At 40.1% G+C, this 21,747-nt stretch overlaps 1 protein-coding gene across 1 annotated transcript in view; it reads left to right on the top strand.

The window, feature by feature from the left end:
* Positions 1-21,747, top strand: part of RORA (RAR related orphan receptor A) — a 295,203-nt gene that overhangs the window by 192,440 nt on the left and 81,016 nt on the right. The gene's annotated exons all lie outside the window — the stretch shown is intronic.

Below are 21,747 nucleotides of genomic sequence, written 5' to 3'. Positions count from 1 at the left end.
GTGTGCAGTATTTATTGTAGGAAATCCCAGGGGAATTCCTTTAGGTCAACAGAGAAGAATCACATGCGCATTCTAAAAATGTAAGTCTATGCAACATCTATTGCATTTATTAATAAAAGGAAAATATAGTGCTGGTCTCATAATCATACACTGTAAATCCTTATTTATTGAGAAATAAATAATTTTATTAAAGGAAATTTTTAAGCTGCTGTCATATAGATGGGACCAACAATGTTTAGGGTTCCTTAGATGGCTTAGTATGGCTATGTTCACACAACGTCAAAAAAAGAGAAAAGGAGGCCGCTTTTTCTCTTTAAAAAGACGACCGTTATTGCTGCAATGCATTAAAGTCAATGGAATGACGGACGTCGAATGCACACAGTGTATAAAATGACGGATGTTATCTGCGCGGACTTCAAAATAATGATCATGACAATTTATTTCGGACGTATTTTGCAAACAAGGGACATTATTTTTTAGTTGTTCCCACACGGTTTCTCATTTTTCTCCATTTATACTATTAATTTAAATGGACTTTTCAATTAAAGACAAATCCGAAAGCAATTAGTCCACCTTAACTGGAATAATGTACCAACAGCCGTCATTACAGTGACAGGCGGTCAATCTTCAAAATAACAGACGTCATTTTGGATTCAAACGAGAATTTATTGACCGGCATTTATTGGCAAAAGGTGGCTGTCTATTGGTAATGACAGCCGCAAATAATGATGATGATCCCAATAAATGCCAGCCTGTTCTCATAGTGGGTTCACACACAGCATTTTTGCTCAGCATTTTGCAAGAGTGCAGTGGCGGATTATAATGTGGGCGGCGTGGCATGGGACCCCCCCGGAGCCTCGGGCCCCGGGCGGCTGCCCAATCCGCCCACATTATAATCCGCCACTGCCCCTCTATAACGCAGCTCCATTAAAATCAATGTAGCAGTATCATAGAGAGGCGAGGGTTTCCTCCCACTGGGGGTGGGTCGGCCCGCCTCCAGTGCTTCAGCCCGGCCTGATGGTACATTCCCTTTAAATAGGTCCTAAAATGCTGCTAATAGCCATTTGAAGCTCATTTACAGAATTAGTAGTGTAGAAAATACCTTTAACATCAGATTTTGCTTCTATGTATCCCCACTGGAGCTAATCTGTGCTGCTAGGGAATGAACCAGTCTCCTCCCCCCTACAAACATGCTATAAAATAAAAAAAGCCTGTTACACATACAATATACAAAGCCTGTTTGGAATATGATATTCCATGTAGCATGTGATTACAAAGCCAAAGCACATTACATTACTAAACAAAACTAAAAAAGACATGCGTAAGGAACAATTAATACAAATGTTATTAATGCACAAACAACATCATTCTGAAAACTTATGGATGAACACAATAGGCACATATTTATGGGGAACCTGGTCTACAACAGATGAGATTTCCACACCTCCCTAAAAATGTCCAGGAAAAACGAGTGCAATGGCTTAAACTTCCATGTGTATTTATGAAGGTAGAGATGAACCAATTTACAGTAATAACGTAGCGAAGCTTCATTATCTCTGCAATCCACTCTTCAGTCTGCTGCCTTTTAACTGACTGCTGCTCCATGCCGCTTCTCCACCACACTATGGTACCTACAAAAGAAAGACGGAAAACTTTAAGTGATATTGTCACACACCCCACTTACTCTATGTGCAAAAGGAGGTGATAAATAATGAGCGTGTTCATTATTTGGACGGTCGTAATCAATTACAACAATTATTCTGTGCAGCGTGTACACTGCCAGCCTATTTTTCATTGACAATGCTCTCTGCTGCCACCTCTGTCTGTGACGGGAACTGTCCAATACGGCGTAGGTTTTCTATGGGGATTACCTTACATTCTCGCTTAAAGAGTTCCCCTTTAAGTATTCTCAATGTATGTTAGCATGTATCGTAAATAATTATAGCCTGCATGACTCTTCTTACTCAGATATCTACAGTATAGCAAGACCCAAGCCTTCTAAGCTTGAGGAATTCCCTTCTGGCATGACCCGTTGTTGCTGTTATTTCATGTGACAGTGTGTTAAGACATATTTTGCTCAGCTCTCAATGCTACCTGCACATGTAGATCCCTGGGCCAGGTGATTCAACTACACTCCTCTTCACCTGCAAAACAGCATATTGCTCAGATGGCTATACATATCTACTAACATCCAATGGAACGTTGAGGCTATGAGTATAATTAAAGTGACTTTGTACCCACAACCTGTCCCCACCAAACCACTTGTATTGCCAGATAGCTGCTTTTAATTCAAGATCTGTCCTGGGGTCCGTTTGGCAGGTGATGCAGTTATTGTCCTAAAAAACAACTTTTAAACTTGCAGCCCTGTGTCAAACTGCCGTGGCCTAGATTATCTGTGCCCTAACTTTGCACCACCGAGGCGTCCTTCCTCCCCACCACGCTCTTCATCATTAGGAATGCCACTGGCAGTATTTTTCCTATTCCCCTGCAGTGAACACTGCACAGGTGCCTTAACGACCTAGCCCATGTGCCGTGTTCACACAGCCGATGAAAAGGAGAATACCTGCCTGGGGCATTTCTAATGGTGAAGAGGGCGGGGAGGAGGGACAGAGAGGTTGTGCCAGCCTAATGCACAGACATAGACACACACTTAATAGCAGCTATCTGAAGGTACAAGCGGTTTGGGGGGGTCAGATTGTGGGTACAGAGTCGCTTTAAATAATATATTACTCTTATTCTGATCGTGTCTCATCCCAATTAATGTGTCTCCTCCCAATTAGACTACTGCTATACGCTTTATGTCTGCCATAAAAGAACTGCAGCCATTGCAACAGCGGATGATTTTTTTGGCTGGATTAAGATACAACGATCAGCTGATTATCGTTTCATCGGCTGATCGTTGTCTTTATTACATGGAGCTAAACATAATTACTATGTTGCTACATTCATGATATTGAAATGAATAGGGCGCACTGCAGTAATGCCACAGTATATGTCAGCATAACTAAAAAGTTATTCTGTAATAACAAAGGGACCCAATATCTGACATATGTAATGATTGAACCTGCATTACCTGTATAATAGTATAGTGATACCATAGTAATATTACAAATAAAGTTGACAAACATTAAGTGTTACTTGTACACAACAATGTATGTATAACTGACTATAAACCATCTTTCTACCATCAAGAAGATGGGGGTGATCTGCTGCTTCAGCCTAGTAAACCTGCAGCGGAGGTGTCTTGCAGCTGTCTAACCTCTATACATGAACATGCATATTTGGCAGAAGGGAGGTGTGAATGAGGGAATCAGGGTTAGAACTGTCGGCTGGGCAACTCTTGGATTATATGTATTGTCTGTCTGTGCCTAACATTAGTGATAAGTAAGGAAATGATGTTCTTGCATAATCACAGATAAATATAGACATGTAAATTTTTCTAATTGAGGGGCTTTTCTCCATTACTATAAGATTGCTCTATTTGGGCAGCAGGTTCTTCCTGTTCCTGTTCTTGCCATTTTGGGCTTTCACTAGTATTCTAGATTAGGTATTGCTAGACAGGCTGGGTAATAATTCCCTGCCCGTGTAATTTCAGCTCACATGGAGTGTGGCTAATAGCAAGCAGAAATAATCAGATCCCTCCAGAGTACTTTCTGAATCTAAGCTTCGTACTTCCATCCCCCCCTGAGGCCCAGGAAAATAGCAGTGGAGGTCCCAAAAGTATTGCTTCATAAATGTCTTAACTGGGCAGCCTTGGGATCCCTCACGGAGCTTTTTCCAACTGCCAAATTACTTTCCCTTTCTCTCAGCGGCTTTAAAAAGGCTTATTAAAAATGATTCTATAATAAAGCTGCGAGTTCTCCCTTGGTTGTCCTTGAGAAGGAAGTGCGATATCTTGCAAACGGCTGTGCCAATTTGAGGGGATTCTTAATTCTTCAGGCAACACAAAGGTTAAAAAGAAATGCCATTTTCTTCTGATAATTGGGACAAACTCACCGGTTGGTTCAATGCTGTAGTACAGGTAAATTCCAGCATATGCACAGGAGTAAACAAAACCGGCGCTATAGCCCACGCTCCCAACACCACAGCCATGATATTAGAACTCACTATGAGGCTATGTTCACAGATCGTATGTAAAATAGATCCATAATTTTGAGGTAAAAATACATCTATATTTTGAGTATAAGGCTATGTTCACACAACGTCAAAACTAATAAAAAGGCGTCCGATTTTCATATTTTAAAAAACGTCCGTTTTTGCCGCGATTTAACTGACTGCAATGGCAATGCATTGAAGTCAATGGGAAGACAGACGTCCAATGCACACAATGTAATGAATAACGGATGTTTTTGCCGCAGGCATCAAAATTATGAACATGATCATTATTTTCGGACGTCTTTTGCAAACAGCGGACATTTTTTATTTGTTGTTCACACAGTTTTTCTTTTGTTCTTTCTCCGTTTTTACTATTAAATTCAATGGACTTTTCAATTAAGATACACCCAAAGTCCAATTAGTAATTACAAACTAGAATAATGTACCAGCAGCTGTCATTGCACTAAGGGAAGGCTAGGCAGCTAAATAATGTCCGTTATTTTAGAGTCAAAATAACGGACGTCATTTCAAACAGAGCTCAAAAGACGTTGTGTGAACATAGCCTAATAATAATAATAGTAAATTTATTTGAATAGCACCACAGATTCCGCAACGCTCCATTGAAGTCAATGGGAAACTGGATGGTAGTGCACACACCATATAGAATAACAGCAGTAATTGATTACGAATTTCCAAATAATCTACATGCTTGATATTTACCACCTGATTTTTTTTTTAAATAGGGCCATCTGTTTATAATATTTTGTTTTTATTTTCACTCAAAATAACGGTCATATTTAGCTTTTATTTTACTGTGTGCAAACATACAAATAAATGAACTTTTTTCAAAAATTCAGTTGCCTATCGTAGGCCAGTATGCACCAATTATATTGAAAACAGATCATAGTGTTGAAATGTTTTTGGATAAAGAAATATTTAGTCTAGGGTCAGTTAACTAAAATTAACCTTAACCCTATTTGAAATAATAATGCTGAAAGTACCCTATATATTGTTAAACCATGTTACGTACTAGTCCCAAGCTTGCTAATATATTACCCCGTAAAGGCAAGTTTTATACAAAATCAATGTACTTAATGCATTCTTTATGTTGGACCAGTCAACTTTCCTGATGTCTTACCCATTAAAGGAGAATTCTGGTAAATTTATTATTAGAATTGTTTGTTGCGCCACTCTCCTGTTGTTTTCTTTTCAAATGTATATATATATATATAGAGTGACAACTGGGTGTTAACATTCCCCTTTATTGGGGATTCGGCTTTGTCTGCTGAGTTAAGTGAGAAGCTACTGATGTAAATCTTAAAAATCTAAACACATAGGAGGAGATTTATTAAACATGGGGGGAGATTTATCAAACATGGTGTAAAGTGAAACTGGCTCAGTTGCCCCTAGCAACCAATCTGATTCCACTTCTCATTCCTCACAGACTCTTTGGAAAATGAAAGGTGGAATCTGATTGGTTTCTAGGGGCAACTGGGCCAGTTTCACTTTACACCAAGTTTGATAAATCTCCCCCATGGTGTTAAGTGAAACTGGCTCAGTTGCCCCTAGCAACCAATTCACCTTTCTTTCTAAAGAATCTGTGAGGAATGAAAGGTGGAATCTGATCGGTTGCCTCCCCCATAGGACCTGTTCACACTGAGCAAGAATGTCGGAATTCCGTGGTGGAGCGCTTTGCCGCAGAATCCCACCGTGCTCAGTGTCTCACTGTGAGTGAAGGAGTGAAGGCGTCCCCTTCCTCCTGTCATTATCCTGACATGTCATCTCTTTGAGCGGAGAGCGGCTGCAGCGGAGGAGCGCTCGCCCTCTCCTTCACTCAAAGCAGCACACTGAGAATGTCGGAATTCCGACATTCTTGCTCAGTGTGAACGGAGCCATAGCGACATTTATCATCATGGGTTTTTTTTGGCTAATAAGGAGATTTTGTGCACTTCATAAATACCTGTCCAAGACTTATTAAGGGTTTTGCGCTATTTTACATCAGTTTTCAATGCCTGCAACTTTTTTCAATGTATGCAAGGGGGAGGGGGGTTGTTCTATTAACTAGTGCAAATTTTCCGTTTTTTGCGCAAAATTCTACCCTAGCGTAGCTTTGTAGCCAAGCTGTTTTAGACTGGGTTCACACTGTGTTATTGCAGCCATTTTTTTCCCCCATTAGTTTTTTTGCAAAATGGATGAGAAAAAAGGAAGCGTTTGTGTGCCTCTATTTTGATTAGTCTTTCCATTCATCAGTTTTTCCATTCCATAATAAAAAAAATGGATAAAAATGCATCCTTTTTTTAGCGTATACAAATACTGTGGTTGACCGCATTTTTGTGTACACTAAAAAAAATGCATTTTGATCCGTTTTTCAATCCTTTTTTTTTTGTTGCAAAAAAGGATGAAAAAAAATGGACTACAAAAATGCATAAATTGTGCAATAAACTTTGCAAGATGTATTAAGGCACTTGCGTCTTATGATGATTTTTGCGCAACAACCGTAAAATTTTGCACAGCCCATAAAAAAACTTAACAAGAGGAAGCGGCTGTATGTCCAAGTATGATAAAAAAAAAAATCTGCGCACAAATTAGAGATAAAGTGAAAAAAAACAGTTAAGTGATAACATTATGACCTGGAGGGATATATTCTGGCCTAGGCTATTTTACATCCCCTGGTATAGAATATATCCCCTGGGGTATACTGTAGCCTGGGTCAGAACTGAGAAAAACAGTGACATGATAACTTGAGGGATATAGTCTGGCGGGTATATTGTGGCTTGGGCTAGACTGTCCCCAGGTTTATAGTATGGCCTAGGCTATATTACACCCCTAGGTATGAAAATATATCCCCCGGGGTATACTGTGGTCTGGGCCAGGGGTGACAAAACCAGTGAAGTAATAGCATTATGGCCCGGAGAGATATAGCATGGCCTAGGCTATATTACACCCCCAGGTATAGAGTTTATCCCCTGGGGTATGCTATGGCCTGGTTCGACATTAGATGGATATATTCTGACCTGGATGGGTATACTCTGGTCTAGGCTAAGTTACACCCCAGTGTATAGTTTGGTGTAGGCTATTTTACACACCGGGTTGAGTTTGGCCTAGGCTATTTTATACCCCGGGGTATACTCTGGCCTAGGCTATTTTATACCCCGGGGTATACTCTGGCCTAGGCCATTTTATACCCCGGGGTATATTCTGGCCTAGGCTATTTTATACCCCGGGGTATACTCTAGCCTAGGCCATTTTATACCCCGGGGTATATTCTGGCCTGGAGGGGTATAGTTTCGCCTAGGCTATTTTATACCCTGGGGTATAAACTGACCTAGGCCATTTTATACCCGGGTATAATCTGGGCGGGGGTTAAACTGGCCTGCTACACCAGTTTAATCAAACCAAGTTTACCTACATATTAATAAAACAATGTTTCATAGCCATAAGGAATGAACTGTGCTTTTAACAGAATGTGCTACCAAACTTCCAGTTTCCAAGTGTGAACAACTGTGCAGTTTAGGGTGAGTTCACATGTTGTGGTCATTTGGCAATACTGACTGAATTGCAGCAAAAGTTGTGGTCTGACCATAATGTGTGTCCTTCTCCTTAGAGGCAGGAGATAAAATAGCCACACTCTTATTTTGACCTTCAGTTCTATGTATAAATCTTTAAAAAAAAGTTTCAAGAACCATCTATGGAGTACTCCATAGCACACCTATGCTATTTGTCATTAGACTTATTTAAATATAATTTTTCAGAAATCAATAAATATCAAGCGATTTTAAGAAACTCTGTAATAGGTTTTATTTAGCAAAAGTGTTTCCTTCTGTACTCCAAAAACTGTTTTTTTTACCTCCCCCCTCACTTCAGAATAAGCAGGATTTCTGTGTCCATTATGCTCTATGGAGAGGGGAGGGGTTAAGAGAAGTGAGTGAGCACGGAGCAGTCCTGCACAGCACAACACCCTGCAATCACCCAGTAAGTTCCTAGACCTCTGAATCCAGTGTTTTAGATGGTTAAACAGTCTCCAAACAGTTGACCTTTTTGTCTCTTCTTCCTGCTCACTCATCTCCCTCGGCCCCTCCCCCTTTCATAGGATATAATGGACACAGCAGAACCCGTCTTCAATTTGCTCCTCTGTAATGAAGACGGATTTGCCTGATAATGGACAGATAAAAAGTGTGTGTGTGGGGGGGGGGGGGAGGATAGCTTCTTGAGTACAGAAAGAGGCTTTTTTTGTCTAATAAAACCTATTAGTTTTTTTTTAATCACTTGTACTATTGATTTCTGCAAAAAAAAAAAAAAAACATCACAGTTACACTTTAAGGCCATGTTCACACTACATAAGTTTCATAGTAATCACGGCCGTTGTAACAACCGTCGTGATTACTACGTAACTCATGAAGTGCTGCCCTCTAAGGAATCTCGGCTGCAGTGTATACGCATGGTATACCCTCCGTCCGGGATCCCTAGAGGTGCCGCAAGAAAATGACATATCAGTTTTCTGCAGCCCCTATTCATTGAACAGCGGCCGCAGAAAACCCTGTCAGTGCACACGATGGACCATGCGGCTCCGGCTGCAAGCTCCATTGTGTGCTGCGGGGAATTCGGATGTGGGCGCACAGGGAGTAAAGATCATCCGGCCGGTACTGCAGTCTCCTGCAATATCACAACTTGGCTGATGGATTGCCCGCTCAGCCAGTCTGTGACTGGGGCAGGACACCGCTGCAGTTACTGACTGGCTGGGTGGGGTACTTTCCCCTGGGTCATGACAACAAGGAACCCAGGACAAAATGAGTTCTGACAGGGGTCCAGGAGGCTGTGGCTCCGCATTGCGGGGGCACAGGGACAGGTAAGTAGAGCTCCTTTATTAGTTCCCCCTTACAGCATTCCTGTAATTTAAAGCAATTTTTGACATCTCATTAGACATTTTAAAAGTTATTGATCGCACAGGGTCTCATTCCAGAGACCTGCTGCGATACCGACTTTTAACTCCAAAACAGAGGCTTAAGGAGGTGATAAATTTCCCTAAATATGCTTAAGCTGCCATATTTATCAATGCTGTTATAAAACTGAAGACTTTAGCAAAGTATATACATCCCCCCCTACCTATTGGTTGCACAACGACTGTGGTAAAGTGACATTGTTTGAGATCCTGTTTGTGGCCACTTCCTGTCATATTCTCACTGCCCCTGAAGCCATATTGTATTCTTATACACAGAGTGCATATATACTAATATTATACATCTATGTGTGGTTATGATAAGGTGTGGTTCAAGTGTGCGTCCCTGCTGTCTAACAAACAAGCAGAGACATTTGTATTGTGGCTTACTAGCTAAAACCTAAAATGCCTTCTGATTATTTACAAACTGCTGTTGTGCTTCATGTATGTAAAGCAACATAGGCACACATTCTTATATAATGTCTTTTAATTGATGCAACAAAAAAAAATCTAGCTGAGAAAAGATTTATAAAACTGACAATTTAGAATTAAATCACACTTCAAGCGAAAAATGAAAACATCACAGTTTCCTTAGGTCCTCGTGTATAGTACCTCTGTTAAGACTTCACCTCCAAAGTTCAGCTGCCTCTTCTTTCTAATTCATGTACATTTTTATTACTATGTAACTATGTATCCAAACCTGAACCCTCTGCATCTGTTTACCGATGGCTGAAGACGTGAGATGCAGTCCTAGGGATTACCGAAAAACATGGATACAGCCTACGGCTAGGTTTACATTTTGTGATTTTTCGGCCGTCGTTACTGACTGCCATCAAAAAGATGTCCAATATTTGCCGATGATGGCCGTCATGATCATAAACATTATAGACGACTGTCATTAGCCACCATTAATCAGATGCAGAGCGTTCAGGTTTGGATGAACCCAAGCGTGTTTGAGGTTCGCTCATCTCTAATCATTACCTCTCCATGCCCCCTAGATCATTACTTTTGTCACTTCTCAAGCATCCAATCTAATTAGTGTTCTCCTCCGGTCATACCTGTAATCACAGAATTTTGCTAGGGTATGTTCATATCTAGACGCTTACCATACTTTCGGTATATGACATCAAAATGGCAGAATGGTATGTCCCTATAATGTATACCACCAATGTCCCTATAAATGGTCTGTTACGATGCCTACTAAAGTAGTATACTTATCTCATGAAGTGATGGCATATCATTAGGACATGCCAAGACTTTATGGTCACAGATGGTCGGAGCTCCATGTCCCCTAACAATTCCAGAAATTAAGGTTTCACAGTGTGGATTCAACATTGCAGCACCTTCAAAGTCTTTTCTTGCCCAGCATTACTACCAAGTCATCTGCAGTTCTCTCCACAGCTGGGAGGCGATTGAAGGTTGACTAGGGATGGAATGGGTATCGTAGTGACAGGTAAGACAGGTGAAGGGCCGGGACAGGAGGCTTTAGAGACAGGTTGGACAAGGTCAGTAGAGGCACACGGTACAGACTGGAGTCAGGCAGAAATTTTAAGGAACGGGCACAGATCGGTATTAACAGAGAGTCATTAGAATAGCAGAAACACATATTTGCTTGTAATGCAAGAATCCAACAACGCTCAGGAAAGGAGGGGCAGGTGGAGCTAGTTTAAATAGGTGCAGGTGGCTTTGGATTGGCAGATGTTGCTAGCAGGTGGAGACAAGCTGCCTCTATAAATCTACAGCAGTTGGTCACATGCGCACCCTAGTGGCCAGAGGTCTCTGTAGCAGGGACCGAGAGAAAAAAGATGACACTGAAAGTCACCAGGATGAGCAGACCCAGGATCAGCATAGATTATAGCAGAGGAGCAAACAGCAGTGCGGCAGACAGCAGGAGCAAGACCCAGGTGGTGCCACCGAGGGCAAGCAATCGGTCGATGTCGTGTGCCAGCTGGCAGCATTACAATAGGAATACCTGTTTATACATTTGTGACTGATGCCCAATAATGCCTGTATGGTCCCCTTAAGTCCATTATCACACCCATTAAGTGCCTGCCACTGATGGCTCTCTAAGAACTCAGCCTGCAATTACATGCACTGGATGTCCATGTCTATTTGTCCAGAGCTTACACATCAGGTGCAGTAAGTGATATTGATGCAGGAGCTTGTTACAGTCAGGGCACTATGGAGAAGGATACAGTAAATTCTGACTTATTTTTGACTGCATAAAAAACAACTAAAAGCAGTGTATTACAAAATGTTGGCAAAAGTGGTGCACAGTATCATTATGCATTATTTACATTTCCTAGACTGTTTTTCTGTCCCAGTGAGGCCCTACATTCCTCTGTTAGTACTTACAGTATAGAGCAAAATTAAGTTTATTAGTATTGAATGGTCTAATACAATAACACCCACTATACGAGCTTTAAAACAGCACTGACCCTGACACCTGGCTCCCTTTCCTGCAAGCTGCCCTTAGGCATGGGCTTCTTATGGCTAATGACAGACATGGCTATGTGATGGATGGCTTCTGCCTTCTGAAACTGATTGACAACACAATGTATGAGGCGCCATTCCAAAACATCCTGGAGTAGAACATGCTGCATTGTGTTGTGGGTGGATTTATCAAATGTACCATGTACAGGTTCTTCAGTGGGCTAGTTCATCTACAATCTAAACTCCAGTCGTTCAGTTGGACATTGCAACCACATAATTGTTTTTTTGCAGATCAATTTCCTGCAGTATTTAATAATCTGGACAGATGATAGATTGGATAGATAAATAGATAGATAGATAGATAGATAGATAGATAGATAACAGATGGATGATATATAGATGATAGATAGATAGATAGATAGATAGATAGATAGATAGATAGATAGATAGATAAATAGATAACAGATGGATGATATATAGATGATAGATGATCAATAGATAGATAGATAGATAGATAGATAGATAGGAGATAGATAGATAGATAGATAGATAGATAGATAGATAGATAGATAGATAGATAGATAGATAGATAACAGATGGATTATATATACTACCGTTCAAAAGTTTGGGGTCACCCAAACTATTTTGTGTTTTCCATGAAAAGTCACACTTCTTCACCACCATACGTTGTGAAATGAATAGAAAATAGAGTCAAGACATTGACAAGGTTAGAAATAATGATTCGTATTTGAAATAACATTGTTTTTACATCAAACTTTGCTTTCGTCAAAGAATCCACCTTTTGCAGCAATTACAGCATTGCACACCTTTGGCATTCTAGCTATTAATCTGTTGAGGTAAGCTGGAGAAATTGCACCCCACGCTTCTAGAAGCAGCTCCCACAAGTTGGATTGGTTGGATGGGCACTTCTGGCGTACCATACGGTCAAGCTGCTCCCACAACAGCTCAATGGGGTTCAGATCTGGTGACTGCGCTGGCCACTCCATTACCGATAGAATACCAGGTGCCTGCTTCTGCTGTAAATAGTTCTTGCACAATTTGGAGGTGTGTTTAGGGTCATTGTCCTGTTGTAGGATGAAATTGGCTCCAATCAAGCGCTGTCCACTGGGTATGGCATGGCGTTGCAAAATTGAGTGATAGCCTTCCTTATTCAGAATCCCTTTTACCCTGTACAAATCTCCCACCTTACCAGCACCAAAGCAACCCCAGACCATCACATTACCTCCACCATGCTTAACAGATGGCATCAGGCATTCTTCCAGCATCTTTTAATTTGTTTTGCATCTCACAAACGTTCTTCTTTGTGATCCAAACACCTCAAACTTGGATTCATCTGTCCACAACACTTTTTCCAGTCTTCCTCTGTACAATGTCTGTGTTCTTTTGCCCATCTTAATCTTTTTCTTTTATTGGCCAGTCTCAGATATGGCTTTTTCTTTGCCACTCTGCCCTGAAGCCCAAAATCCAACAGCCGCCTCTTCACTGTAGATGTTGACACTGGTGTTTTGCGGGTTCTATTTAATGAAGATGCCAGTTGGGGACCTCTGAGGCGTCTGTTTCTCAAAATAGAGACTCTAATGTGCTTATCTTCTTGCTTAGTTGTGCAACGCGGCCTCCCACTTCTTTTTCTACTCTGGTTAGAGCCTGTTTGTGCTGTCCTCTGAAGGGAGTAGTACACACCGTTGTAGGAAATCTTCAATTACTTAGCAATTTCTCGCATGGAATAGCCTTCATTTCTAAGAATAGGAATAGACTGTCGAGTTTCAGATTAAAGTTCTCTTTTTCTGGCCATTTTGAGCGTTTAATTGACCCCACAAATGTGATGCTCCAGAAACACAATCTGCACAAAGGAAGGTCAGTTTTGTAGCTTCTGTAACGAGCTAGACTGTTTTCAGATGTGTGAACATGATTGCACAAGGGTTTTCTAATCATCAATTAGCCTTCTGAGCCAATGAGCAAACACATTGTACCATTAGAACACTGGAGTGATAGTTGCTAGAAATGGGCCTCTATACACCTATGTAGATATTGCACCAAAAACCAGATATTTGCAGCTAGAATAGTCATTTACCACATTAGCAATGTATAGAGTGTATTTGTTTAAAGTTAGGACTAGTTTAAAGTTATCTTCATTGAAAAGTACAGTGCTTTTCCTTCAAAAATAAGGACATTTCAATGTGACCCCAAACTTTTAAACGGTAGTGTATAGATGATAGATAGATAGATAGATAGATAACTGATGGATGATAGATAGATAGATAGATAAATAGATAGATAGATAAATAGATAGATACGCACAGATATTCCGCAGCACACCAGCATACGTGGAAAAGGTGAAATATTTATTACAAAAAAATGCAAAAAATACAGAGATGCATCTCTGTATTTTTTTGTATTTTTTGTAATAAATATTTCACCTTTTCCACGTATGCTGGTGTGCTGCGGAATATCTGTGTGTACTATTGGGGATCCCCAAGCCGGGGGACTGACATTGTACAGCACCCGCTTCATGAGGTTTTGGACGTGCGACTTTCTCCTGTATCTAGATAGATAGATAATAGATAGATAGATAGATAGATAGATAGATAGATAGATACGCACAGATATTCCGCAGCACACCAGCATACGTGGAAAAGGTGAAATATTTATTACAAAAAAATGCAAAAAATACAGAGATGCATCTCTGTATTTTTTTGTATTTTTTGCATTTTTTGTAATAAATATTTCACCTTTTCCACGTATGCTGGTGTGCTGCGGAATATCTGTGTGTACTATTGGGGATCCCCAAGCCGGGGGACTGACTTTGTACAGCACCCGCTTCATGAGGTTTTGGACGTGCGGCTTTGTCCTGTATCTAGATAGATAGATGATAGATAGATAGATAGATAGATAGATAGATAGATAGATAGATAGATAGATGTTAGCATTGTTTCCTTGCCATGCTTGAGTCCTGGATTAGAACCTGACCTAGGGCAACATCTACAGTATATACAGTTTGTATGTTCTCCCTGCATTTATGTTTCCTCCAGGCACTATGGTTTCCTCTTACAATACATAAACTTACTGATAGGATAGTGAGGGATGACATAGTCCATACAGTATTGTTTGCCCTTGTGTGTATATATATATATATATATATATATATATATATGTTTTAATTTGGCCCACCTAATATTATCTGTTAGTCTATTGGTTCTTCAAAACAAGTTAAAGTGACACTGTCACCCCCTTTTTGCATTATGATTTCTCTACTCAGGTGTAAAAGGTAAATTTTGCAGTTTTTATACCTCATTTTATATCATACGTCATGATGCTTGGTCCAGTAAAAAGTCATCTTTTATCATCTGGCATTGGGATACCTGGGCTGGGCTGAAGTGCCACTTAGCCACGCCCCCAGCGCCACTTAGCCACGCCTCTTTCAGGATGTCATCGCCACATAGGCCCTTCCAATGGCTGTTGAAGGATGACGTCACGTAAGGCTAAGTGGCACTGGGGTGTGGCTTAGTGGCGCTTCGGCCATGAAGCCCCGCCCAGGTATCCCAATCCCAGATGATAAAAGATCACTTTTTACTTGAACAAACATCATGACGTATGATATAAAATGAGGTATGAAGACTGCTAAATTGACTCATTGCACCTGTGTAGAGAAGTCATAATGCAAAAAGGGGGTGACAGTGTCACTTTAAGAAGTTGTGAAACTATTTTTACTTCCTCCGGTATTAACTTGGTATACTATGATTTAATTCTGTGTAATCAGATAGCTGTTCATTCTATTGGTTAATTTAAAGAAGAATATCTTTATTTTCGTCACACAGTAAACATCCTTTGTCTATCCTGAGGGCTGAAGCTTCCCATCCTATTAAGAATGATATCCTGAGGGGACTCTGATTATCTAGACTTTATGGCTTTTCACAGAATGAACCGCGTGCACCAGGGTGAAACTTTTAGCGCTCAACCTCAAAATGGCAATAATTAGCTGTGGTATTTTAAGTCATTTTTTTGGCCTGGACTTTGAAATCTTTTGCCATCACAGGATACAAGATAAATGCACTAAATCCACTTGTCTAGGGCCTAGTAGTAAATGTGACCTGTATAACTATAGAAATAGAGATTAATATTTAGGGTTCCCTTGTAAAATAAGTTACACAGACAACACATGTTGATCACCTACAAACCTTTGTTTGAACCTCCTGTGTAAGAGATGCTCCTGCTGTTCATGTGCCTTGTAAATCAGTGGTGTAGCATGGGTTTCCAGCACCCAGAGCAAGGCAAGAAATTGCACCATCGGTCCCAGGTGTCTTCTCCTCACCCCACCAGCCATGATTGACAGATCTCCCCCTATATGCAAATGGCAGAGATTTGACAGACCTCCTCAGTGAATAGTGCCCTACTCCTGGCTGAAGTTAGGACTATAATTTTTTAAAAATAGCACAGTTGTTCAGAGTGCATTGAACTAGTGACAGGTTCCCTTTAAAAGATGACAGAAAAGTGCTACATTACAATGTATACACAGTTTATGGACTGGTTTGGAATCTCATAGACAGAGCATTTGAGATGGAGCCAAAAGTTTTATTTTATTGGCTGTGTTACCGATGTACAATACTATAGACTGTAAACTTTGCATATCAATATAAATTACCTATTAATTGCAAGAATATGCTTTAGTTTATGTTGCATTACAGTACAGATTGTCATAGAATATAAATGAGGAAAAAGCTAACCTATATTGTGATTCTGGCGATAGAAAACAAATATTCTATTATTACCATCTGTTAGGGGGTGCTATTATTATGTACTTGTATTTTACACTTGAGAGATATATGCAGAATAACATTTATAGCTAAGATGCTAATAACTGAGTTATCATGGACAAAATTAAAATAATATACATAAATATTTTGCAGGATAGTCTGTATGATGTTAAGACCAAGAAACATTCTTGCTGATATAGTAAAAATGAACATTTAGATTAATGAAAAAAACTCTATTGACTGCTAATAGTTACTGCATATGAGCAAGCATAAATGATATAAAAGGCCCTGATATTTTCTGCGAGGGTTTCTATAAATATGTATCAATTAAAGTCATTGTCTACCATAATGATTATACCACAATTAAAGTGCTGTATATGTTACATTGTAGCTGACAAGGATTATGGTCAGGTCAATGTTTTTTTGCCATATAAAAAATAGAATTATATTCATTGAAGCAAATAACAATGCAGGCAATGTAGAGGTAATAGTCACAAAGATCCAGTGTGGGGAGAGAAATGGTTGTGAAAACAGCAACAGAGGAGCATAAATGCATTTCCTAATAAATATAATATTACGAGTTATGGTTACCAGATTTCTATAGACAGGACATTAATACTGGAATTAATTAAATTGCCATATTTAGAGTCGGGAGGAAATTCGTCACAAAATATGGGTTGTTGGCATTTGCCTCATTGGGGTTATAGATTTTCTGTAGATTGAAAGGGTTATCCAAAGAGCAGAGAAGATCCTACCTGTTCTGCTCTCCAGCGCTGCACTTGCTCCCTCTGGACATCTCTGATAATAACTTCCGAGAGGAGGACAGGAGCATGTTGATGTTCAATAGTGTCTAATGTTATTGATGGCATAGCACCATCAGGGAAGCTTTAGGGCATTACATGGTTTCGCCTGCACACAGTGCTTACTATATGCATCACCCTTGCTCCTGTCTAGATAGCCAGAGAGAGGAAGTGGAGAGCCGGAGAGTACAGTAGGTAGGACCATTCTGCTCTCCTGATAATCCTTTTAACATGGTAGTACTGTATTATAGTTTAGACTATTAGTGAGAGCTCTGGAGCTGTGTGTGAGGGACTATTTTCCATACTGATCAGTGGAGGGAGACAGTAGAACAGAGCTGTGGTCACTAGGAAGTTACTAAGGTCCACAATGCAATGCACTCCTGGGAAAAACACCTTCCTGGTCACATGGTCACACTGGAAGTGAGGAGAGCAGAGCTGCACAGAGGCTAAGAAACAGGCTAAAAAGGGGTTAAATAACGCTGGAGGGAGACTGTTCTCACATGAATAGTGTTAGAATAGTGCTGTGTGTTACCACAGAGCTTTATTTTTTGGAGGGTACCCTCTTTAATAGTTTGGGTTTGTTTAAGAAATAATAGTAATACTCACCCACTGTTGCACTGTGATATTTTGACTGACAGGAAATGCCTGCTTAGCCAATCACATGTTAATTGGCTAAACAGGTATTTCCTGTGTATCATTATGGTAAGTAAAACCACTAGGTTACCATCTACTAAGTGTAATTATTCCATTATTTTTACAAGGGGTTGTGGCCTTCCCTAGCCTTCTCTGGTGGGTTGTAATTTGCCAGAAACTACAGTATATGCCATGGCAATCATTAACAACTGTTAACATGCTTTCAAGTAGATCATAATTGGCCCCATAATTTTTGCTTTAGGCCCTCTATTCCTAGGGGAGCCCTGTGCTGTAGACTGTGTTCTTGCTTTTCTCTTTGCCACATGATGTTGCCATTATTGAATACAGAATCAGGTATATAGGGCTAGGTTAGCTTATGACCTTGTATTCTAAAATATCTTAATACTAATTGTTACCCATTTTACTTAATAATGTATTTGGCATGGGGTATTGGCACCCCAAAATCTTTTCTACTCCCCAAGTGCTGCTGCCAGCTCCACAATATCAAAAGGTTTTTAGTGGAAATACAAAACCACACCAGAATTACTTGAGAGCATGGCTGCTGAGATAGACAAACCACGCAGAGACGTTGCCTCTTAGTTCTCATGCATCTGAAAAAAGACCAGTTCAGTTCAGAGGAGGGTTAAATAGTTTCACACCTGAATAAAGAGGCACTTGCATCATCTCGATTTGTGGTTTTCCTCACTTCTTGATCACATCACCCTGAAGTGGTCCTGGTTTGTTTTGCACTTCTACTATCATCTCCTAATGATGCCATAGGTTGTCATAGTATCCCAAATGGAGACACAGGCATCTGGTGTTTGTTTCCATGCTTGGTGCACTTTGCTCTTTGTGTAAAGTAGTTGGATGATAGGGAGCCCCACTGAAGTGTTTTTATCACATGGTTAGACGTATAGTGACAGCTCAGCTTAGGATACACTTTGTCTCCTCATGCTATAAACATAGCTATTCCATGTGCCTATTTTAAACAACTTATATAACTTTTATTAACTGGTCATGTTACACAATGAGGCAGCCAGGAAGTGGTTAATTTAAAAAAAGAGACAATAAAAAAACAATACACAAGGTCTAATGTTTGTAGCTTACATTTCCTGTCTGGTCTTGTGTCATGTACTTTCTCATATGTGCCTCTTTGTCATAGAGCTTTTCCTTTTCTGTGTTCCTTTTTCTTAGAGCTTATGCACATACACCTGGAGAGAGAGTTTGTTATTAGTTTTAAAGGAGTTGTCCAGCGAAAATATGTTTTTTTTCATATCAACTCGTTTCATAAGGTTATATTGATTTGTAAAGTACTTCTATTTAAAAATCTCAAGTCTTCCAGTACTTATCAGCTGCTGTATGTCCTACAGGAAATGGTGTTTTCTTTTCAGTCCGACACAATGCTCTCTGCTGCCACCTCTATCCAGAGCTGTAAAATATATGCCGTTATTTGGACTCAAACAGCCAAAAAAAGACATTGTGGGAACATAGCCAAAGTGTCATAAACCAGATAGGTGGACCTTCTATACCACATTCAGGCTTCGTTCACATGTAGTATTTCCATCAGTATTTTGGTCAGTATTTTTTCAACCATAACCAGTAAGGATGGTCCAAACCTGCCGAGGTTCGGGTTCGTACGAACCCGAACGCTCAGCATCAGATTCCCGCTGTCTGGCCGCTCCGTGCAGCGGGTGGATACAGCGGGAGGACCACCTGAAAAACTGGGATACAGCCTATGGTTATGGCTGTATCCCAGTTTTCCAGGCGGTCCTTCCACTGTATCCACCCTCTCCACGGAGGTGGAAGACAGCGGGAATCATTGCTGAGAGTTCAGGTTCGTACGAACCCGAACCTCGGCAGGTTTGGCCATCCCTAATAACCAGTATTGCAACTTACAGGGCACAATTATAATGAACCGAATTGCACAGTTTCCGTGTTTTCAACCCACTCCTGGTTTTGGTTTAAAAAAGACTGACCAAAATACTGACAGACATACTATATAGCCTTTATCTGCACAGCAAAAATATTAGGAAATAGAAGGTGAGTGAATACTGAGATGTCTGCATCTTTGTATAAGATGAGTCCTTTAACTTATTTTTTACTTTCCTTGTGGTCTGTAGCAACCAATCCTGTTTCATCTTTAGTTGTCTCTAGTAATGGTTAGAAAACAAAAGCTGATAGAGTTGAGTCTTTTATCCTCCCATATTATTATCTGTTTTTAATCCGCCTGCTTAATCTCATTATAGACTGATGAATGTACCTGGCGGTATTGTGCAATCTCAATAGCATATTACAATGTTCCTATTTGGAACCACACCACAGAGGTAGTGTCTAGTATTCCTGGTCTCCTAATTGTTCGATATCATCTAAGGCATTTAGTAAAAATGCATAAAGAACATCCCCGGAACATGCAAAGTAATAAGAAGAGCCCTGGCTTGCTGGCTGCCCGTTCTAGCCATACAATCAATAAGGAAAAAGATGCCATGTGCCTATAAGTGGGAATCTTGTGCTGGTTATGAAACAACAGCTTGGCCATGCTCTAGCCTTTTGTCCTAGCTTGGCACAAAATATTCATTTAGCACAGCTAGTGAATCAAGGTTTGTCATCTATATATTGCTGGAAACTTTTCCTTATTTACTTACAAAAAACAATCTGCAAGTTTCATTTATAAGACAGCATGTACCTTTAAAGCTCAGCTTTATTGAGACATTTTGTCTGTATCAGCTTTACATTAGAATTTACCTTCTGGTCTCAAGACTAAAATAGGTTGGACCATCATTATTTTCAAGGTGGAAGGGGAATTTTGGAAAGACTTAGTCCTTATTCACTTGTGCCATAAACTCAAATGTAATAGGCCGATAATTACAGACAAATGTACAGCCCATTGATTTCTATTGGGATATTCACACTATCATTAGTTGAACAGATCTGCAATCCGTTCCACAAAAAAAGACATTTCCTAGTACAGAATGTAATAATAAGCCAATAGAAGTCCATGGGATCCGCATTTTTTGTGGATGTTACGGATGCAACATTTTTGTAGATCCGAAAAAATATAGATTGACGATGCACTATGGATGAATGTTTTGTGGATTGCGGATGAAGATTACAGACATAATAGACAGTCGTGAAAAATTACTGAACGTGTGCATGAGGCCTTAGATACAGCATTGGCTGTCATTGTGATTAGAGATGAGCAAATCAAACTTTGCAAAGAATTGGGCCGTCAATTGGTTAGTTCTGCACAGTGAATTCCCGCAAATTCATTAAGGAAATTTGCAAAAAAACTAAATGGCGGCTGCACATGCTGTCTGAAGCGTCACTGAGTGGAAGAAAGGGATTAACCATAATCCCTAGCACCCGTCCAATCAGCTGCAGGCCCCTCTGTGATGTCAGCACCTTCCCCTTCTATATAAGAGGGTTTGTTAAGGACAGTTAGAGCAGAGCAGGGAGAGACTAACAGAGCGATTTGGGGACAAAGAGGAGAGGAGAGGACAGGAGGGCTAATTATGGGTGATTGTTTGTTGTAGCTGCCAACCAAGTGTCCTGTTTACCAAGTAACTGGGTGCCTATACAATTCACTGGGACCAGTGGGACCATATTATTCACTCACAGGGCACTGTAAACTCCTATTGAGTTATACCAATTTACTGGGATCAGTGAATGGAGCGTGCGCCTTACATAATCAGTGGTTGCACTCCACTCCTATTGTGTTATACAAGTTGGGTTTTATTAGATTGGATGATTGACTGGCTGATTGACATTTCCTCAATTGTGATTTTCCAGTTTTTGACACTTGTACAAGAACATGCGGTAGCAAATTCGTCCTTCTTTAATAGTCCCAGTTTTGTAGCTACTATAGTTTGGCTGTTTTATTAGAATTCTTTAAGATTTTATTCGTGAATATTAACGAATTTGACCCAAAATTTGTAAAGTTCCCAACATGAATTTCCGCCTGCTTCGAATATCTCTAATTGTTATAAGTCTGCCTCAGTGCACTTATTACTTTGGAGCCTTTTTTTACGTTTACCTCAATTTAAGAATTACAAAAATTACTCTGACGTGAGAAAAGCAGTGA

This window comes from Dendropsophus ebraccatus, chromosome 1 (assembly GCF_027789765.1).
Source record: "Dendropsophus ebraccatus isolate aDenEbr1 chromosome 1, aDenEbr1.pat, whole genome shotgun sequence".
NCBI lineage: Eukaryota > Metazoa > Chordata > Amphibia > Anura > Hylidae > Dendropsophus > Dendropsophus ebraccatus.
This window is presented reverse-complemented; position numbering and strand designations above follow the sequence as displayed.